We start from the raw sequence: 20,553 nt of genomic DNA on the forward strand, positions 1-20,553 counted from the left end.
TTCGGAACTAAGAATGTGCAGATTCTGTATTGCCTTGAAGATAGTTGGGGAGGAATCCGGTGCGAAAACACAGCAAGCGGACCCCACTAATTTGCATACTCCACCACGCTCAGCTAAAATGACATCTAATGCCATACGATTTTGGAGTGCTACTTATCTTATTGCTTTCTGCTCTAATGTCATATTGTAGAGTATATCCGTGGTCCGGTTGATGGTTCTCTCCAGTACTCTTGCTAGTCTCCTGATATCCTCTGAATTCGCTATCTGCCCCCAAAATGGCACAATTGATTTCGCTATGTCTCCCAAAACTTTTGCTGGGGTGTCACCATTCTCGTCCCGTCGCGGACGAGCTTTTGAAATTTCTATAGTAAATGCTATGAACACCCCAGGTAACAGGATTCCTAAATAACAGGTTCCCTGCCAATCCCTGGGCAACCATGGAAACGCTACATTACTGCAAACAAAATAGACAGGTTCACATACATACAAAGGTCTGTCTTCCCCAGTCAAATTTGCAACGTTGGCACAACCTTTAAAAACTCCCATTGCCCGAGTGCCATTCCTCTGTATGCAGAAAGAAACTGAATCGGGGCTATGGTTAACAGCGTAAGAAGGAGGCATGGCATCCTTATTGCCTATCGGAGCCATTTTAAAGGAAATCAAAGATTGAAAGGGACAAGACAGTCTATCAGAAGGCCTAATAGAAGCAACATTCGGTTTACTCCTATTTGCAAAAAGAGAGCATCCCAGGGGAGTCAAAACATGTTTCTCAAAACTATTCAAATTGGTGCCATCAAAGTTCCCTGAGACGCTATCATTCCATCGGCCAAAGAACAGTGCTCTAAGAGAAGCATAGCAAGCCGTTGTCAACGGTAAATGATGAATATACCAACCTAGCCCCTTATCCCTGTGTTGCGGTAAATGTGAACAGACCCAGCAATAGGACCTATTAAAAATGGCATGTGTAGCCTTCATAATAAGTAACAGTGTATTATTATGATACCTTTGTCTGTGCTGGGAATCTCTAGGGGACAAAGTATGCAAATGCACAAAAGGTGTATGGACAGTGGGTACATTTTTAGTCGGTAGTGAAAACTCTAAAGGATAAGCTTCTTCTAAATACCAGAGGCCTACAACAGTGCCTATTATAAGACCAAATATTATTACAAAAATACAGCAATACGTTTTCGGGGCCCAGGCATTTTGTCCATCGTCCCGGTTGGTCACCCCCTTATTTACAAGTCCAATACGAGCGGCGGCGGTATCAGGCATTGCAGTCTTCAAACGAAACCCCAATGTTCGTTGCTGGCCACCCCCCGGTCGCGAGATCTGTGTCCTTCCAAAACCCTAGCCAACAGAATCCCCTTTCTCAAATTTGGGCAAAAGCAAGCCCTCGATGACTCTTTTCCTTCTTTGTATGCACAGCCGAACCGTGCCATATGTGTGTCTATTTTCTCGGACGCAAGTGATATCTGGCTGTTCCTGGTACTGATTGATCTGGAAACAATATGTCGTCACTTCCCGTTGGAAGCAACGTATCAGGAACAGATGAAGAGGCTGAATTTAAAACAGCCGTTTCCGGGTGCAAAATTTGTGGAGAGTGTGGAAACAAAATGGCAGCTTCCCCAAGCCTCTCGGATTTAGAGATGTTCTCTGACACACTCTCAGTGCTGCTTACTGCTTTGGGATCATCAGTTGCAGTATCAGTGAGGGGTTCTGCTTCTTCTGTAACGTGTGGCACAGGGTGAGGAAGTTTCTTGATGTGTGACGCGTGGATCCAATTCTTTCGGCCAGCTACCCGCACCGATGTTTGGGTGATCAACAGGACCTGGAATGGCCCACGCGAGCGAGGCGCGAGGCAGGAGGTTCGCTCAAATGATTTAATGAGCACCCAGCTCCCCGGTCGTATGCCGTGGCCCGGGCCTTCGCACCGCACAGGTAAGGCCTCTCGTACCTGGTGGTAAATCAAATACAGGTTTTTAGTCAATTGGCTACAATAATCTGAAAGTAGTACATTTTCAATATTTCTCAAATTTCGACATTTGGGCAAATTCCAGATATTGGCAGGTCTCCCCATTACCACCTCAAATGGAGAGAGCCCAGTCTTAGTTTGAGGGGTTGTACGCATAGCTGGTAACACGATCGTTAAGGCGCTCGGCCATTTTAGTTTGGTGCCGGCACACGTCTTAGCGAGCTAGTCCGGCGCACTGAGGATGTCTGGCCGAATGGAACCGTTTGACAATTCGTAACGCTGTACATATCTGTAGGATTACAGCGGCGACAAAGTGTGGACCATAGTCCGACCAGACAACTCTCGGCAACCCGAACTGGGGAAAGTACTCATTTAACATAGTTTTCGCAGTGGTCATTGCTGTAGCATCTTTAACAGGGAAAGCCTCAACCCACTTACTAAAGGCACAAATGACTACCAATGCATATTTTAAATTGTTGCATCTCTCCATTTCCTTGAAATCAAAGTGAATTACTTCAAATGGGATAGAGGGTGGCCCAGAACTTCCCCTTAGGGTTGCTGTCCCCTTTCCCACATTATGTTGTAAGCAAATCATACAATTCTGGACGTAGTGCTGAACAATTTTAGAAATGTTGTCGATTACCCAAACTTTTTCTAACATTTTCGTCATCTGTTGGGCACACACATGCATAGGACCGTGTGCCATTACAACCATCCTCATCACGTAAGCATCGGGAAGTAACCATTTTCCATCCACCGTGTCCACCCAACACCCATCATCATCAAGTTTTCCTAAGCCCTCAGCCCACCTCTTAGCTTCTTCTACTGTGGCATCGGCTTGGATATCCCGTACAGACCCCACGCCCTCATCCATCACATTAGCATTTTCAGTCTCCCTGGAAACATATATCTCCGTAAAGAGGTCAGTGGCAGTTTGTCTACCTATTTGATCAGCGAAAGCATTCCCTTTTCCAATGTTATCTACAATCTTGCGATGTGCTGCACATTTTACAACTGCTAACTGAGTAGGGAGCGCAAGTAGTTGCACTATTAAGGTGCCATGTTGGATCTTGGTGCCATGCGAGGTTAGGAATCCTTTTTCCGACCAAAGTCTCCCAAAGTTGTGAACCACCCCAAAGGCATACTGACTATCAGTATATATATTTACTACAAGCCCTTCGGAAAGTTCACAAGCTCGGGTTAATGCTATAATATCTGCGGCCTGCGCAGAATTATGTGTAATTCTCTTAGTTTCCATAACCGTGCTCAAGGTAGTGATTGCATAAGCGGCTGTGGATGTACCATCCAGAAGTTTAAAGCAGGAGCCATCACAAAACAGCTCTCCTTGCGGATTATCAAAAGGGGGATTTTTCCAATCAATCCTGCCCTTTGTTTCTTGTTCGGTCGTATACAAACAATCATGTGAGTCTTCATCGCCGCAAGTAATATCTTGCGGGAAATGTAGGAGTTCAGCCGGATTAAGGACACAACACCGCCTAATTTGAATGTGAGGGGCAAACAAGATCAATTCATATCTCGTCAACCGTGCGGAAGTGAGGTGTTGCGTTTGAGTTCGGTTCAATAGAACATCTACAGAGTGAGGCACCATCAGGGTCAAATCATGGCCTAGGACCATTCCCTCCTTCTGCTTCACAGACGCAGCAGCAGCAGCGACAGCGCGCAAACATCTTGGCAAAGCGCATGCTACAGGATCAAGGGCGGAGGAATAGTAACCGCATGGCCTATTCTTCCCTCCATGCTCCTGCGTTAATACAGCCAAAGCACATCCATCACATTCATGCACAAACAATACGAAGGCCTTTTCATAGTTTGGTGTGCCCAAAACTGGCACAGAGCATAATGCAGTCTTAAGCAAGTCAAACGATTGCTGGTGTTCCGAGGTCCATGGCAACGGTGAATAAATGCCCTTCTTCGTCAAGGCCAACATCGTTTTTATCACTAGTGAAAAATTTGGGATCCACAACCTACAGTAAGAAGCCAAAGCTATCAAGGCCCTAACTTCCTTCTGCGTATTTGGGACAGACATGCCAGAAATGTGTTTTATTCTTTCAGTTGTCAATCTTCTTCCCTCCTTTGACAGGAGATAGCCTAAATAGGCGACCTCCTGACAACAATATTGAAATTTCTTAAGCGGAGCTTTGTGACCATGCTTAGCTAGATGAATAAGTAGTAACACAGTGCCCTCCTTACAGGCACTCTCGGAGTCAGCAGCCAGAAGCAAATTGTCAACGTACTGAAGCAAAGTACAGGTGGAGGGCAATTCAAGGGTATCAAGTTGTTCTTTCAAAGCCCTACTATAAATACTAGGACTCTCTGTGTACCCTTGAGGTGCACGAGTAAATGTAAACGAGCACCCCCCTAAGGTAAACGCGAACAAATATCTACTATCCTTGTGTATAGGAATACTAAAGAATGCATTCTTTAGGTCCACAACACTAAAGTAAGTAGCTGTAGCTGGAATCATGGCTAGGTTTGTCGTTACATCAGGCACAATTGGAAATTGCAGTGCCACAACTTTATTAATGGCACACAAATCAATTATAAAACGAAATGGAATTACATTATCGCCTTTCTTGTACACGGGTAAAATCGGACTATTACACAAACTCCCTGAAATTTCTTCAATCACACCACGGTGCACAAAATCGGAAACAATACATTTCAAAGCTTGCTCGCCCTCAACCGAAATCTTATACTGGGGAATGCGTGGCAGCTCAATTCCATGTTTTAAAACTATCTTAACAGGCTCAATCTGCAAAACACCAACATCATTGTCGTCAACAGCCCGCAAGTTCTCTGGTACATCAATGAATTCTGGAGGCAAAGGTCTAGTTAGAAATTGCAAGGCAGAAGTTTGCTGCGGTGAAATCGTCAAGCGCACTCCATCGGAAGAACAATAAATCACTGCATTCAATTCTTTTAACAAATTCAACCCCAGCAAGTTTTCCCCGCAATCCAAGGTCAATAGAAAAGGACACTGGTCCGTAAAGGGACCCAAAGAAATAGGTACCAGCATAGAGACCGGACAAACAAACAGTGTACCGGAAAACCCTACAGAAACATTGGTTTGCCCTGACAGTGGAATGTTTGGAACCCGCAAACGATCAATGGAACACTTCTGTGCTCCAGTATCTATCAAAAACTGATGTTTCCTATTTCCCAATATCATTTCAACGTAGGGACGTTTCTGATTGACGGGAATAGGTGTAGCTTCCAAACCCTGCTTCGGGCAATCCTAACGAAACAGAATATTATCAACGGGAAGCTCTTCAGATAAATATGCAGCGGAAGGATGATCGAATATGTTCCTAGTGTCCGCACTCGGAGTCTGATTGTCCTGTGAAAAAGGCTGTTGAGGGTCCTGTGTAAACTGACCTCTACCAGGGCCCCCTATGCCCGGGCGACCTCTGGATCGCCTACCCATATTATTATTCGACCTCTGTTGAAGGATGGGGCATTGTGCTCGCCAATGACCCTCTCGTTGACAATAAGCACATTGATTAATACTCAAAGGACCCAAGGGCACATTCCCTGTGGGACATACTGACCTCTACCCTGAGAGTTACCCCCTCTGGGGCCTCTGACAATTTGCTGCAATAGCACCTTAGTTTTTAAATCACCTTTCCGTTTTTCAATCCTATCTTTTTCATTATTGACACGAGCCATGTGCAGTACTTCTGATTGTAATTTCGCCTGCCAAGCGCTCTCAGAGGACATAATCTGTAACTGGATGTCAGGCAGCAATCCACGTACAAATTTGTCCACAAATAATCTTTTCCCAGACTCTGTGTCTAAGTCTTGTCCACTGGAATCTGAAAATACCTGTTCGAACCTATTAAAAAACTCGGTAGCACCCTCAGACTTTCCTTGGACACAGGCTGTAAGTTTGTCCCAAATAATTCTTTTTTCGGGAATTATGGTTTTTAATTTAACAATAATTCTATCAGGCAGAGTTAATATCACCTGTTGTGGTCTTTCGCCAGCTGGCCTTTCCCCATCGATCCTAGTTAAATTCGCCCATGTATCTCCCAACCCGGGTACATTGTCAATAGTTCTAACTTGTTTCCATGAATCTACGGGCAGGAGTACTGGAAACAATAAATCAATGTCACTTAAGGTGAACACTGAGGATTGCAAAACAGATTCCATCTCTTTATAGAACCCTGTTGGATTTTTCCTAATATCAGGAATAGATTGTCCAATGGTGTTCACTTCCTGTCGTGAAAACGGGACGTGAACAAACTGCGATACATAATGTGCGGGAATGTCCAGAGCGGCTATACCTTGAGCAGCATTGGCCGCAACCTCAACCTTCGGGACAAATGTTGGAGGAACCTCTCTCATAGGCAACTGAGATGTAGGCGACTCCGAACGCTTACTAAGCAACAGAGCCAAGTCGAGCGCTAAAGCAGTCGAAGAAGTGTCAAGTGAAAAAGCTCTTTTATAAATATTCAATAACTCTGTGGGACAACTAATCTTTCTCTTTACACATTCATCCTGCAGGTACTCTACCATTACCTGTATCACTTTCCTCTGCATTTCCAACGTAATTTGACTATATGTGTCATATACCTCAACTGGAGTTATCGATATATCTGAAATCCATCAAATCGCATCTTTCTTACAAATCCGCATTTCCTTCGATATCGGTTTACGACACGGAAGGTACCGTTTCTGTACATACATACTTTCCTCTTCATCATCCTTATTCCATATCCTTTCTAACTCCTTTCTATACTCAAATAACCTCTCAGCATGCTCATTTACCTTCTCCACAGTGTCTCTGGAAAGTGCTAAAGTATTTAGATCCCTTAACCCTTGCGGAACATCCGCATTATTCAATCTTCCCCACATTATACATAACTGAATCCCCAAACCTTCAATAAAAACATTTTTCTCAGGAAAATTATCCGTATTAAAAAGTGTGGAAAAACCCACTAGCCTGATCATCCTTCTCCATACAGTGCTTAACCCATGCAATTAACTCACGTTTCTTCTCCGGTGGTACAGTACTGCGAGTGACAACCTTTGAACCTGCACCATGATCTATTACAAGCGGCCTAAGACCACTTGGAAGAGGGAGGCAGGCAAATTCGATGGAGGAGCTATAACTGGTGCGACAAAAAGAGGTGGAGGAGCAGGTGGAGGGACAAAAGCCAGAGGAGTAGGAACAACAGGTTGAGCAGGAACAGCAGGAATAACAACAAGAAAAGGTACAGCAGCGGAAAGAGGAACATACAGAGGTGGCGCAGAGGCACCAGGCCTTCGTTCATTTAATATTTTCTCAAAAAACTCATCAGAATCATGAAGATATTTGGAAGGATAGATTTTCTGAATACCAAGTGAGAAAGCCCTTTCCATATTTTTAGCCGATTCAGACTGTTTATCCTGGTCATATAATAATGCTTTTTCGGCAATCATGACGGCGCGCCTGTTTCTCTCTACTCTTAAGCTGTTGTAACGCTTCTTTTTTCCAATTCTGCAAAACATCAAATGCTGCAGGTCTAGCCTTTTTCTTTAACAATACTGACTCCAAATATTCAATGCGAGGGATCTCAAAACTACCATTGATTGGCCACTGAAGTTCAGAGGCATGTCTGGTTTGTCTGTGCCAAATAACATTAAATACTATACTTCCAATGCCATGCTTACAGTACATAGTGCATGCCGGCGACCCCTCCTGTGGTGCGGGACGGCTAAATTCCAAAGATTGTCTATCACTGCGGAATAATGCCCTAAAGCAGGTAGACAATTTCCCAGGCATATCTCAAATTCTTGGTGTTACCTGGTCAATAATTGTGTCTGCAGATACAATGCGCCAAAATTCAAATTGCAAGGGTTAAATTAAGAGTCGGGTCACGACTCACCTGGCCAAATCTAAGGCGGACCGATCGGTACTTCTAAGAATCTTACCTAACTAATCTTACCTCATGTATGGGGATTTCGGCAAATCTGCCCGCCTCGATAAGGGGACCCTCGTCGAGATGGCTTCTCAGACCACAGGCTAGTCGTCCAGGGATCGGATCGTGCAGCACTGTTGAGGTGTTGCGTCTTATCCAGGGGACATTTACTTTTTGTCACACCGTCCGATCCCGGGCCGATAGCGTGTCAACCTTCAACAAACCGACATCAATCTTGAGGGTCCCTATTCGGGCGCCAACTGTAAAAACATAAACAAAATATCGAGGCTCAGTACCCCAAAAGGAAATACACCTAATACAGGTTACAAAAGAACATACAAAGTACTTTATTCTCTACTGAATTCAATTACAAAAACAGTGCAAAGTCAGATAGCTATCGGCCCTCAGTACAACACAACGAACTCCAGCGTGGTTCAGTGTGTTCAGTGATAGACGGTTTACATTAGAATGTATTCGCCTTTCATACATTTTGTGGGCACTATGTCCAGCACCACTTCGGGTTAATATTCCACTTTACACATCACCAATTCTAGGGTTTGTTGCTGAATCCCAAATAACCGCATCTAACTGGTTTGTTTTTATTACATGTAACAATAAGCGTATGCATTAATTGTGTATTCTAAAGTTTCGCATTGCAGGTCTTCTTAAACATTAATACACTGTAGTAAAACAGATGTTCTTTGTTCGACATGTAAATACATTATTATAATATATACTCGTGGATTGGTTTCATTGCACAAGTAATCTTTTTACACATAGGTCAACGTAGGACGAGGTCTCAGTTCATGACCTCAACAAGTAGCCTGCAGGCAGATTACACATTAGCGATGTACAGAGGTCAAGACGGCCATATTGTATTTTGCAATGACATTGTCCACCATTTTAGCTCACAGGGTGACTTTTCCACACAAATCCTAAAATGGCGGTTTGACCTAAAATGGCAACCTACATGGATTAAAGGTCAAGACCTTGCAACGCAGATTTTCTCGCAAGCGACTTTCAAGCAGCTTGGCATAGGCCAATATTAAATATATTTTCCAAAATAGGAGGCATGATATATTTTCTATTCCGACAAGCCTTCTGAACCTCTGCCCGTCCAGGTCAGAGTTCAGAAATCCATCTTAACAGTAACTGACAGCAAAAAATAGCAGATGTGTGCGTGACCTGAAATTCGGGAACTAGTGGTACAGTATACCAATGCATGGTATTATCTCTGTAAATAAACCAATTCCACCTAATGCTGGGATTAGCTTTTCACATCCAATTTACTGTACAATATTTTTTCAAAGTGTGAAAATATAGCAACAACTAATCTATTCTATCTATATATATAAAAGTCAAAATGTGTTTGTGGCAGGATTTGTTGCCTTTTAGGAGCCTCCAGACATTACTGGTTACATGACATTTGGACACCCCACCCCTTTCCCTGGATTTCAGAACGAGTCAAAATTTGTTTGTCGGTTTGTGGGTTTGTGGCAAAGCAGTGTTCCTTATACAATTCCACATTGTTTCACCAATCTTCACCAAATTTTGCAAAGGTATCTGTTAGGACCCTCCAGGCATTACTGGCTACATGACATTTGTACATCCTACCCCGTTCCTCAGATGTCAGCACAAGACAAAATGTGTTTGTGGGTTTGTGGCTTGGCGAAGTCTTGTTCCTTTTACAATTACACACCGTTTCACCAATCGGCACCGCATTTTGCCTAGTTACCTGTTAGGACCCTCCTGACATTACATATCCACATGACATTTGTACACCCCAGCCCGGTCCACCAGATTTCAGCACAAGTCAAAATTTATTTGTGGGTTTGTGGCTTGGCAAAATGTTGTTACTTATTGCAGTCGTTCTTTAAGGACTTTTTGGCTGACTCGATCAAATTACCCTCTGCATCATTCACAAGGCTTTCTTGGGCCTGGGACCACACTAATCAAACTTTCTCTCCCTAAATACCTCGCTGCTAGTGTCCTTCGGTCCTCTAGCTCTAACTCTCTGCAAGTCAGACGTCTCTCCAAGCACAGAGTGGGGGGTAGATCTCTTTCTAGGAGCCTCCCTCTGGAATGGCCTCCCGGCCCCTCTCAGATTTGAGCCGGATCTCCTTACGTTCCGGAAGCTTCTCGAGACCTTCCTTTTCCTCCTCCTCCTTCCTTCTCCTCCTTCCTTGCTAATTCCCCCTTGCTGCTGCGACAGGCTGCCTGGTCTCTTCTGAGTCATACAGGGGCCAGGTCCTCCCTCGACCAGTCTGCCCCAGCACCCCTTGATCAGCACTTGCCTTTGGGCACCCTCGCTGACTAGACCACTGAGTCTGGCCCACCCCCCTCCTCACACTTGACCCTTATCCCGTCCCCAGTGCACTCGCTATCCCAGCTCCCCTTAGCACTTACCCAGCCCCAGGGGCCTCCTCCCTCCTTTATCCCCAATGCCCCCTCCCTAACCAACCCCTCCCTTTGCACTTCCTGTTTGGTGCACTTGCACGATCCGAATTTCACAAGGCCTATGTTCCCCCTTAGTCTTGTGGCACCTCTAAACACTTTCTGCTGTATAGGTGCCTTACAAATGTGCAATAAATAAATAAATAATCTTTATATATATATATATGTATGTATATATATATATATATATATATATATATATATATATATATATTCAGTAAAAAAACTTTGTTAAAGGGATGTTATGGTTCCAAGTAAAACCGAAAAACCCCTGAAATTCGCCAGTTATGGTAAGTTAAACAACCATTACTCGCGCCACCACTGTGCACTGCTAAGACTAACATCCAGGACATCAAAGATGACATCACAAATGTCATTGATGTCATCACTGATGACATCACATGTCTGGCTCCCCCTTTATCCCTTTACTGACATATCTAGGGCATATGGTTTTCTTCAGTAGGAGGCAGGAAATAACAATTGAAAAGGTACTTTATTAGTAAAGTTATCCCTCAAGTTTTTTTTTTCACAGTAATTCTCTTTGGGTCCAGTCATATCATATGAAACATAAACATAAGGGAAGGCATAGGCTTGAAAGACCGCAATTGTTTCTGTGCATTAAGATAATCATTAGGGTTATCAGCACTTTTGATATTTCTTTTTTTTATCACTATACTTTCCCTGTATATATTCATATTTGTACACATTTAACTCACACTACTTTCTTTAGGGTGCAGTCACATCATGTGATACATACGGTAAGTTGCACCTTTGAAACAGAATAATCATTTCTATACAAAAAGATAATTAGTTAGGTTATGAACACTTTCTGCTACTGCTATTGTTTTTTGCTTATTTCACTTTCCATGTATATACTCATATTTGTATGTGTTGTTATTTATTTGTGTTTTATCTGTAGTAAGTAGGTTTTATTAGCTACTTATTACATGTGTAACAGTATCAAAACTGTAATAAGTAGTTATCATTTCAGTATTGAATATCGCAAAATGATGTATATTACACTTCCATCATGTATGTTGCACACAATGCGTATGTTTCTACATGAGTATGTTAGTATACTTGATAGAATTTATAATAGAATGTATTTGTATCAATGTATTGATTAATGCACTAAGTGGCTCATGATATTTATGCAAATGATCCTTGACACTTTTTTGTGAACATTATAATAAGAATGCATTGCACAGACTTTTTATGAAAAGTAAATGCACATGTGATGTCATCAGTGATGTCATCAATGCCACTTGTGATGTCATCTTTGATGTCCTGGGTGTTAGTATTAGCAGTGCACAGTGGAGGCACGAGTTATGGTTGTTTAACTTACCATAACTGGCGAATTTCAGGGGTTTTTCGGTTTTACTTGGAACCATATCGTCCCTTTAACAAAGTTGTTTTACTGAATTTCATAGGTTTTTAGTAGCGCAACTTAACCATAACGTCCCTTTAACACAGTTTGTTTACTGAATTTCATAGGTTTTTAGTAGCACAGTTTAACAATAATATCTCTGACTATATGTACATGTAACATGGAACATACTGAACCCCCTCTACTGAATTTGATGTCCGCGAACTCTTCTAATGTCCGCGGACATGTGCGGACAACAGCAGCACTACCCAAAAGGTCTGGGGGGTATCTTTAATTTTTATATCATAACATATGAACACTGCACAAATTCACAAACCAGCACACATACACATTATAAGTAGTAATAAATAAGAAGTGTAACCCATATATATAACACATCAACCATTAATTTAAATACAATATGTTCTAAAATGGAATATATCAAAAGAAGAAAGATAGGCTTCCAACATCACAGAAACTCCACAACTAAGAGCAACAGCAGATCTACAGACCAGTAAGAACACACCTTAGCAGAAGTTAGTAAGTGTACTTCATTTTACTCATATATTTCTAAACTTTCTGTATTAGATACAAAAAAGTGACATTATTTTTTTTTTCTCACAGAAATGTCTAGTACTTTGCAGTGGCTAGAGGAGCATTTCCCACGTGAGGAAATGTCTGAAGATAGTGAACCTAATGGTAGACACTTTTCTAAATAAACCAATTAATAAATATTATTTTATATACATTTAACATATACATTTTTTTGTACAGACCGTTCAAACATGGAAAATAGTAAACAAAAAGAAATATTGGATAAGACTCCCCAGCACATGGAAGAAAAAATTGACCTACTCATGGAAAATTTCAACAATTTAAAAAACATTGTGGAGGATTACTTGAAACAAAAAACTAGATACCATTGTCCCACATGTACCTGTCCCCCCTCACCATATACCAGTCAATTATCCACAAACCCTCTCCATGAACAAAAACGTTTTGATGAGACTTCCATCCCTTCTTCACCTCATAAGAATCCTCTTGAAACCCCCAATTCTCCTGTGTTTGTCTCAGTTTCTGCTTCACCTTCTCTGTCATAAATTTAACATCCATATATAATAAAGTAAAATTAAAACACTTCCCGTGCATTTGGTGTCCTGCAGACACTGGTTCCCTTCGCGGACATGTTCGCAAAGTCATCATGTGACCGCGCCCACGCTGAACGTGTTTTCTGACTGCGGACACTGTTCGTGTCCCCGAACAATTTAAAACTAGCTTTTCAGGCAATCCACAATATGTTTCAATAATAAATCACCATAGCACAAGTCCCAGACAGTAATCATGACTTTCTACATACTTTTTGGGACTTTTTGAACCTTTTTTTGGTGTTCGATCTGTCCGCAGACATCGCGGGTGTCCACAAACCGCGCACAAGCACCCCTATAAAAGGCCACACCCTAGAGCTCATCGCAAAATGATGTGTTTCTGGCTATCTTACAGAACACAGTGCATTTTTGCTGCCAATTTTCCAGATTTATTTCTGAAACCTGATGGCATCCATGGCTGCACTACTGCCACCTGGTGCTACATCTGCCTCAGCATCACCCCCACCGCCTCCACCACCGCCACCTCCCCAGGGGCCTGAAGAGGGGAACAGTAGCGAGGATGCAGATGAAGAGGATGACGAGAATGAGGTAGTGGAAGTCCCTACCACCAGCACTCGCCATGAGTCTTGGGTGTGGCGGTTATTTACCATTCATGGTAACGTACCTAAGACGCGTGCAAACAAAGTCACCTGCAACCAGTGCAAAATGGTACTGAGTCACGGGAGGCTTGGTTCGTACAGCTTTGGTACGACTACAATGAAGCAACACCTAAGGTCATTCCACGGTGGGGCCATTTGCAAGGTTGTACCTTGCGAGGAGTGTAGTAGGTTGACTTCCTCTACTACATCCTCCGTTTCCGATAATATCACCACAAGGAACACTCCTGTGGGACAGCGTATTCCTCCAGCTGCCTCACAGGCCATTGACAATGCTGATGACCCTTACCTTTCGAGGGTCACAGTTGTGTGTATACTGTGACGCAGTACTCTGCAGGGGGGATAGACTTCGAAGTTCTTTTAAGACGCTGGTCTCAGAGCACGAGAAGACCTGCCCAATACCTATGTAAGGCCCACCCTACATCTTTCTCTCTCCACCCGCCCTTTCCTATCCCTGTGGTTGGTGTCCCCCCTTACCCTCCTTTTCCCTCCTCTCCTAGTGTGTCATGTGTAAAAAACCCAAAAAAATATAAAACAACAAAAATAAAAAAGGCTCTTTTCAGAGCCACCTTTCACAGTTTAAAAATAGAAGTGGAAAATAAATGGAGCAGGACCTTGTGTATTTTTTAGAAGTTCGCGGACAGTTCGCGGACATCTAAAATGGTGGGGTGCTGCCCTATCATACCAATGTACTTTTGTCTGGGAGGAAGTGGTGGCTCTGAAAAGAGCCTTTTGGTGGTGTTTGTTTGTGTTTTAAAATCTTGAAATAGTCAACGCCTACTACAAAATGGATGGCTGTAATTCCAAAAAGGTTGCAATGCATTTTGTACATTTCTCAGAAAAATCTGATTGCCAGCATAAGTAAGATGGACTCCATCTCTGCGAAAAATGTATGTTCTACGAAACATAATATTTTCATTGTGAAAAGAGGACATGCCAACTTTTCTTAGAAAGGCACAAACAGCCTTATTGACATTGTGCCTCGCTTTCTCCATTTGTGGACCAAATGAAGAAGAACGCAGCCACATTTGTCTCTGCGCAATCCGAGAAAAAATGACTTGAGAATTTGCAAACATGTCCATGACCTTCCCAAGTCCTTCTTTCATTGCAAATTGCAAAGAAATACCAGACACATGTCCTAAACTGTTCCCTCCACAATTAATTATAATTATGTCTGGATGATGCTCTGTCTCCAAAGTAGCACAGAGAGGTAGCAAGTCCAACCACTTCATTCCACGTACTCGATGCCAGTGCACTTCCACATGTGGGAATCCAAGATCTACAGCTACTCCACAGCTTTCTGCATGCACCTTCAACCAATGTATCCACAAGTCTCCCAAAATCCAAACAATCTGTTTTCTGAAACTCCTTCACGTGCTATCACAAATAATTTGGAATTATTCCCACTGCGAAAACCCCTACAACAACTCAATTTATATGAGAGCATCATAATTCAAACAGTGCACCCCTTTTAAGCAATAATACGCCTTCAACCAAAAACAGCAAAATTACCTCCCTCTGAATTGGTGAAAGGCATTCGTGGAAAAGTAGTGTATTTACCATTAGATCTAAAACAAAAAGTGCACACTCTGGGAATACAACGTCCAATAGAGCAATCTTTAACTTTCTTAGTAAATGGTGTACCTAAAAGACAACAACTCAACTCAATGGACTCCTCATGTGCCAAGATCATGAATTTCACATAGTCTCGGAAGTGGTCCTCTTCATGCGAACGGGACAGATATTCAAGTGATAGATTGTGGGGGAAGAACTATTTTGTGCGTGTTCAGAATAGGAGCAACAGCCAGATTCAACAATATCTCACCAGCTTACAGCAATATATTTACCCGTACTCCCCCCCCATGACTTGTAAAGTGCTACGTTACTTCAGGAAGATAGGTCCATGCTCAATAATAAATATAATGATAATAATACAAATAATAATAATACCTATGTTTTGCTTTCACAGATTCACAAACATTGTGTGCATTCTTTAAGGTGGTAAACAAGTTTGGAAAGTTAAAGGCTTGCCTCAGAATTTTGAATACACCCTGCAGTCCCAGGTTCAGATGCCGAAACAGATAACTTATTTTGTGGCTGTTTTTTTATAGTCGATTAAATGCATACTATTAAATTGGGCAACAATGAGATGTACTATTACAGTGCTAACAAGCATTTAAAATCCAATGTGGACCACTATATGAAAGTGTGTTATTATTATTATTATTATTATTATTATTATTATTATTATTATTATTATTATTATTATTATTATTATTATCACATAACTGTCTCCAAAGTCCAAAGTGAAAACAAACAGTCAAGAATACACTGGCCATTCCTGTTTTGACATATTTGAAATTAAAGAAGGTTGAAAATGTATTATATAAAAATATACATCCTCTCACTGTTTTACTAACTCAAGTAGGAGACTCTACTGTACATTGACTAAGATTTGAGTAAGTATTTGGCATTCATAGACTGGGAGTGCAATCACTTTGGTGCAAATATGTACCTCATTTCAACTGCCTGGTTTGGAATTAGGATCATCTTGTCTTCTAAGCAGCAAACATCCTGTCATGGTCCTGATGGTCAGGCAAACACAGAGCACTGAAATATGTGGCAAGCTGACCTGAATCCTGTCTCTCTTCTGCAACTCAGCTTTCAAGGGCGTTTTGGGGCAATAAGCAGATAGATGGGGATGGAATAATACAGGAGACCAAGGTGGAGGAAAATACGTTGTTGCTTCCACCCCGCCACCTCCCCTGCTACTGCTTGTCTATCCTGATTTTACGATCCTATCCCGTAAAAATGGTGTAACTTCTGTTTCAACTCCCATCTTTTGAACTTTTTAACCTTGTAACATGCCCCAACACCATCTTGGTAGGGCCAGTGCTGAAAAATGTTCTAATAAAATTAATAATAAAATAAAATATTGCAGTGAAGAAAAAGGGGATTCTTAATGCATCGCCTCAAAAATGCATGTGCCTTATTTCAGTGTTGCATTTTGTCACAGACTTCAAACATTTACATTTATGAGGGTGCATCTGTCCGGGATTCTCTGCACACATTTCCTCAAATCCCTTTCTCTTCATTCAACGTCTTCTATCACCTTAAACGTTCAATAAACAGGTATTTCTCGTGTACCTATTCTTTCTTTATAAAACACGGATGGCGTAATAACGGTCAGCGGTGCAGTCGGTTGCAGCTCAAGGGGCTTGACTTGCTCGAAAAATGTCTTTTAAGGCAGACGCTGGTTGATGCTTGTCGATGCACTCCTCCTAGCTTCTTCACTAAGCTTGTGTTGTCCATTAAGGCGGATGGCCCAACGCTGAGGAGAGTGTTGCAGGCAGCGGCCATGTCCTTGGTTTGGTTCAGAGACTCTCTGGCACTTACCACCTAGGAAGCTTGCTGCAGGGCCTAGCAAGGCATGCTGTGTGCTGGCTGGGTACCGGTTCTAGAGCTGGTGGAGGGTGCCCTGGATTCAGTATCTCCCTCCAGTTTCCCTGGGAGATGCTTAGGAGAGGGGTCTTGCTTTCCTCTTGGAAATCCTGGCTTTCCTTCACTAGTGGAAAATGTAAGATGGACAGTACCTTCTGCCAGGGTCCAATGCTGAGTTCTTCTTGTTGCTCCTTGCAAAGTCTTCAGATGATCTGCCCAAAAGAGGATCTCAACCCTCTTTTCAAACCAAATGGTTCACAGTGATTGGTGTAGGCTAAGCCTACCTTAATGAACCAATCCTGAGTCCCCACAAACAATCTCCTGTATGCATAAGGTCATAACTAGAGTGCTTTGCAACAGAACAAGGCAACGGGGTGAAAACATGTAATAGTAAGTCCCACCCATCTTCCTGCCTGTTGTGGATCAAATGGTCTCTATGGTTAATTGAGCTCTCTGTGGTTCCTGATTAAAGTGTCAGCTCTCCCTTGAAACTGTGGCGAGAAAAGACTTTCTGTTTCCATCAAATCACATACTCCTACCCACTGAATGGGGTGCCCATGCGAGAGTTGCCTACTCTAAACAAATAGACCCAGACATGACATGTCACTGCCCTCGATACTGAGACGTGTGAGCTGGCTTCATGTTGACATAGTCCATATCAACGGTTATTGGGGTTTCCTGTCTCCTTTGTTAGTCCTGCAGCCAGGCACTATGTGAACCTGTTGGAAATATACTCTATTAGTATGTTAACTACATTAATTGCTGTCACCATCTGCAGAAGGTAAACAAATGGACAGGGCGGATCCATGGTGCATTTGATAGATAATTAGGCTGGCCAGGGCAGGAGGAAGGTTTTGGGACTCCCCTTCTGAGATGCGTCATGTACTCAACCTGTCAGATCCCAACTAAATATGTCAGGGAGGATTGCGCCTGTAGGCTTTGTCCACCCAGAGCACACGGGTCTATGTGTATGTTGTGTGGTGAGCATAGGAAAATGTGTGCGGATTAGCCCCACACATTTTCCAGAGGTTGATCAACCATTAATAAATTTCATATTACATTTCAAAAAGCCCAGGTGAGCGCACACCCACCATGCAGCTGGTCGAATTCCTCACACTGCCTCACTGGCCATGAGACGAACTGATTGGGACATGGCCGGGGAGCCTGGTTCAGACTACCCGTCATGTGGCCTCGACTAGGCTGTCCGTTTTTGGCCCGGCCACCCCCCTCACACAATGCTCTGGCACTTTATTTGTCTAGGCCTGTCTGGTCTGGCCCCCGTGTGGGTTGACTACTGCCACAGCCGCGTAGGTGGCCGTGCTGCCCCTGTCCAGCAGCTCAGCCTTGCGTTTCACGCTCTGGGGGTCTCCCCCCATGTTTCTTATTGATCTCTTATAATTGGGGTTAGAGTTTTTCCACATAATGTCATGTTAATACTGTTTGTTTCAGCTTCTCAGAGGATCAGCAATTCTGTACTCATTGTTGTTCTCCCCTTATTTTGTCTGCTCCTCGTGTCAACTTGTTAGCCTTGTGCAAGTTTTGAAATGGTCACCCAATCTGGCTTTCAGTCGTTTGGGCACCTTAGCAAAGTTGACAGCTATACAAATAAAGCAACGTACCCATCGGATCGTTTATGAAGAGACTCTGTTTTCTCTTTCGATTATATTCCAATGACACTCACTTGCTAATCCTCACTGGAACAATGTTGTGCACATTAATGAGGTTAAGTCATACAGACTGTGATGAGGTGTTAGATGGTCAGTAAGTGTGGATAATCATATTATTATGTAACACAAACCATGTTTTTATGCTGCACCCTATGGAACAATTCATGCAGAGGCAAAAAACCCCAGCGTGGCAGCAAAGAACATACTGCCAGGCTATATAACTAAACCGCAGTGTTTTACTATGTGTACATCCAGCAAAGGTATTTGTGGGGTGTAGCAAGTGAGAAACATGCAAACCTATTAAAATAACCCCCCCTCCCCAATACACTGGTCACTATTACACACGGTGCCTATAAAAATAAATCTGCAATATTTATGTGTAATTATTGAGGAGCAAGCCTGCCTTTGGAAGGCAATGGGACACTGTACATCAGTTGGAGTTCCAAGCATATCTATGTATTTATATGTATGTATGTATATAAGTATGGGATTTATAAAATGTGAGCATAGCTACGAAATATAGGATATGCACCTAGCAGTTGCAGGGAAGGGGAGGGAGCTTGGGTGGGGGCGATGTAGAGTTCAGTGGAGGGATCAGAGATTGGTGATATAGTCTTTGAAGAGTAGGGAAAGAATACATTACACAGGAACGGGGAGAGGGGAGGTCCTTCCAGACTAGCACGTATTACCGGTATACAAGTTAGGATTGTAAGGAATATTTAACATTCACAGTTAGTAGGAAGCGTGAGAGTGCTGAAAGGGAATCTGGGATGTAGAAAAGAGGGGTGGACTATAAAGAGTGGTCTGCAGGATTGATACTGGTCTGGATTGGCAAAGGGCATGTGATTCCTACAGCTGTGAAAAAGGTGTTCTTTGAAGGGGAGAGTCTTCTCTAACTTGGATAAAGGTCGCAGAAAGCCTGATGTTGATGAGTATGACGCTCCGCAGTTTTGGGGCATAGAACAAGAGTGCGTTCTTCCTTGTTCTTTTGTGCATTTCTGCAGCTTTAGGGCCCAATTCATGGAAAGCATGCATTTATCCTGCAATGCATGCGCGCCAAGAACGACCCTGCACGAGCCGGCGTGCAGAAGTTACACTGCGCGCTCCACGTATTCATGGAATCCCTCACGTAAATGAACCGTATTCGCAAGTCACAGCAGGAACGCCCCGACATGCCCAAATGCAAAGCCAAAACAACCAGAAACAGCTACATTTCCGTGCTCCCCAGATGCGCATACATGCACCCTGTAAACAGTGCGTGGGGTCCCCCGCAAGCAGGTCTGCACCTAAGGGTCCCTTCACAGGGCCTCCCGCAACTGTCACTGGCACCCCAACAACATGCGTAAGAGTTATCGTAACTTGGTTATTACTCGAGAAAATCTGCATGCAAACAACCGTTAACCGTTCCTGCACCCTGCTACGCTGCTTACGTGCAGGGTTCAGGAACGGTCAGGACCCCGTCTGCGTGCACACACCAAACTTTCAAACTCACCTCCAAAGCTGCGAATCCTCTGCTCAAGTCTGTACACCTTCTTTCGGGTGGTGGAGAGATCGAGGGCTGTGTGTGGGCATTTCGCAGGCGAGAGTGTGCACGGTCATTTTACATGCTTTGTCGTGCACACTTGTTGACTTGTCTTGGACTGCTGCCGTGACAACCCTAGTAACGCCCACTTTTTGGCATGTTGTCACCCATTTTCAGTGTTCCGTCCACAAATCCGCCGTCTACGTATGCCTCGCCCACGCCCTGTGTGGTCTCTGGCGCAAGGCACTCGGCCGCTCGCAGAGACGCGCAGAGCATGCTGGTAATCGATGCAAGTCAGCAAAATATCCCACGCAGTAGATTCCATCAATCGACAGACAGGATTCTGCACGTATTTTGTCACGCAAATCCAGTATTTTACATGCAAATAATTCCATGAATCGAGCTCTTAGTCTGCCCAGATTTTGATTTACGGTGAGTTGTTGTGTGT

At 43.2% G+C, this 20,553-nt stretch overlaps 1 long non-coding RNA gene across 1 annotated transcript in view; it reads right to left on the reverse strand.

Moving 5' to 3' along the window:
- Positions 1-20,320, reverse strand: part of LOC138516380 (uncharacterized) — a 128,035-nt gene extending 107,715 nt beyond the window's left edge. Inside the window, exon 1 of the long non-coding RNA XR_011282265.1 lies at positions 20,076-20,320. This is a non-coding gene — a long non-coding RNA (uncharacterized lncRNA). The remainder of the gene's footprint in view (positions 1-20,075) is intronic.
- Positions 20,321-20,553: the final 233 nt, after the last annotated feature.

Source organism: Ambystoma mexicanum, chromosome 6q, assembly GCF_040938575.1.
Source record: "Ambystoma mexicanum isolate Mex_15411 chromosome 6q, UKY_AmexF1_1, whole genome shotgun sequence".
NCBI classification, from domain to species: domain Eukaryota; kingdom Metazoa; phylum Chordata; class Amphibia; order Caudata; family Ambystomatidae; genus Ambystoma; species Ambystoma mexicanum.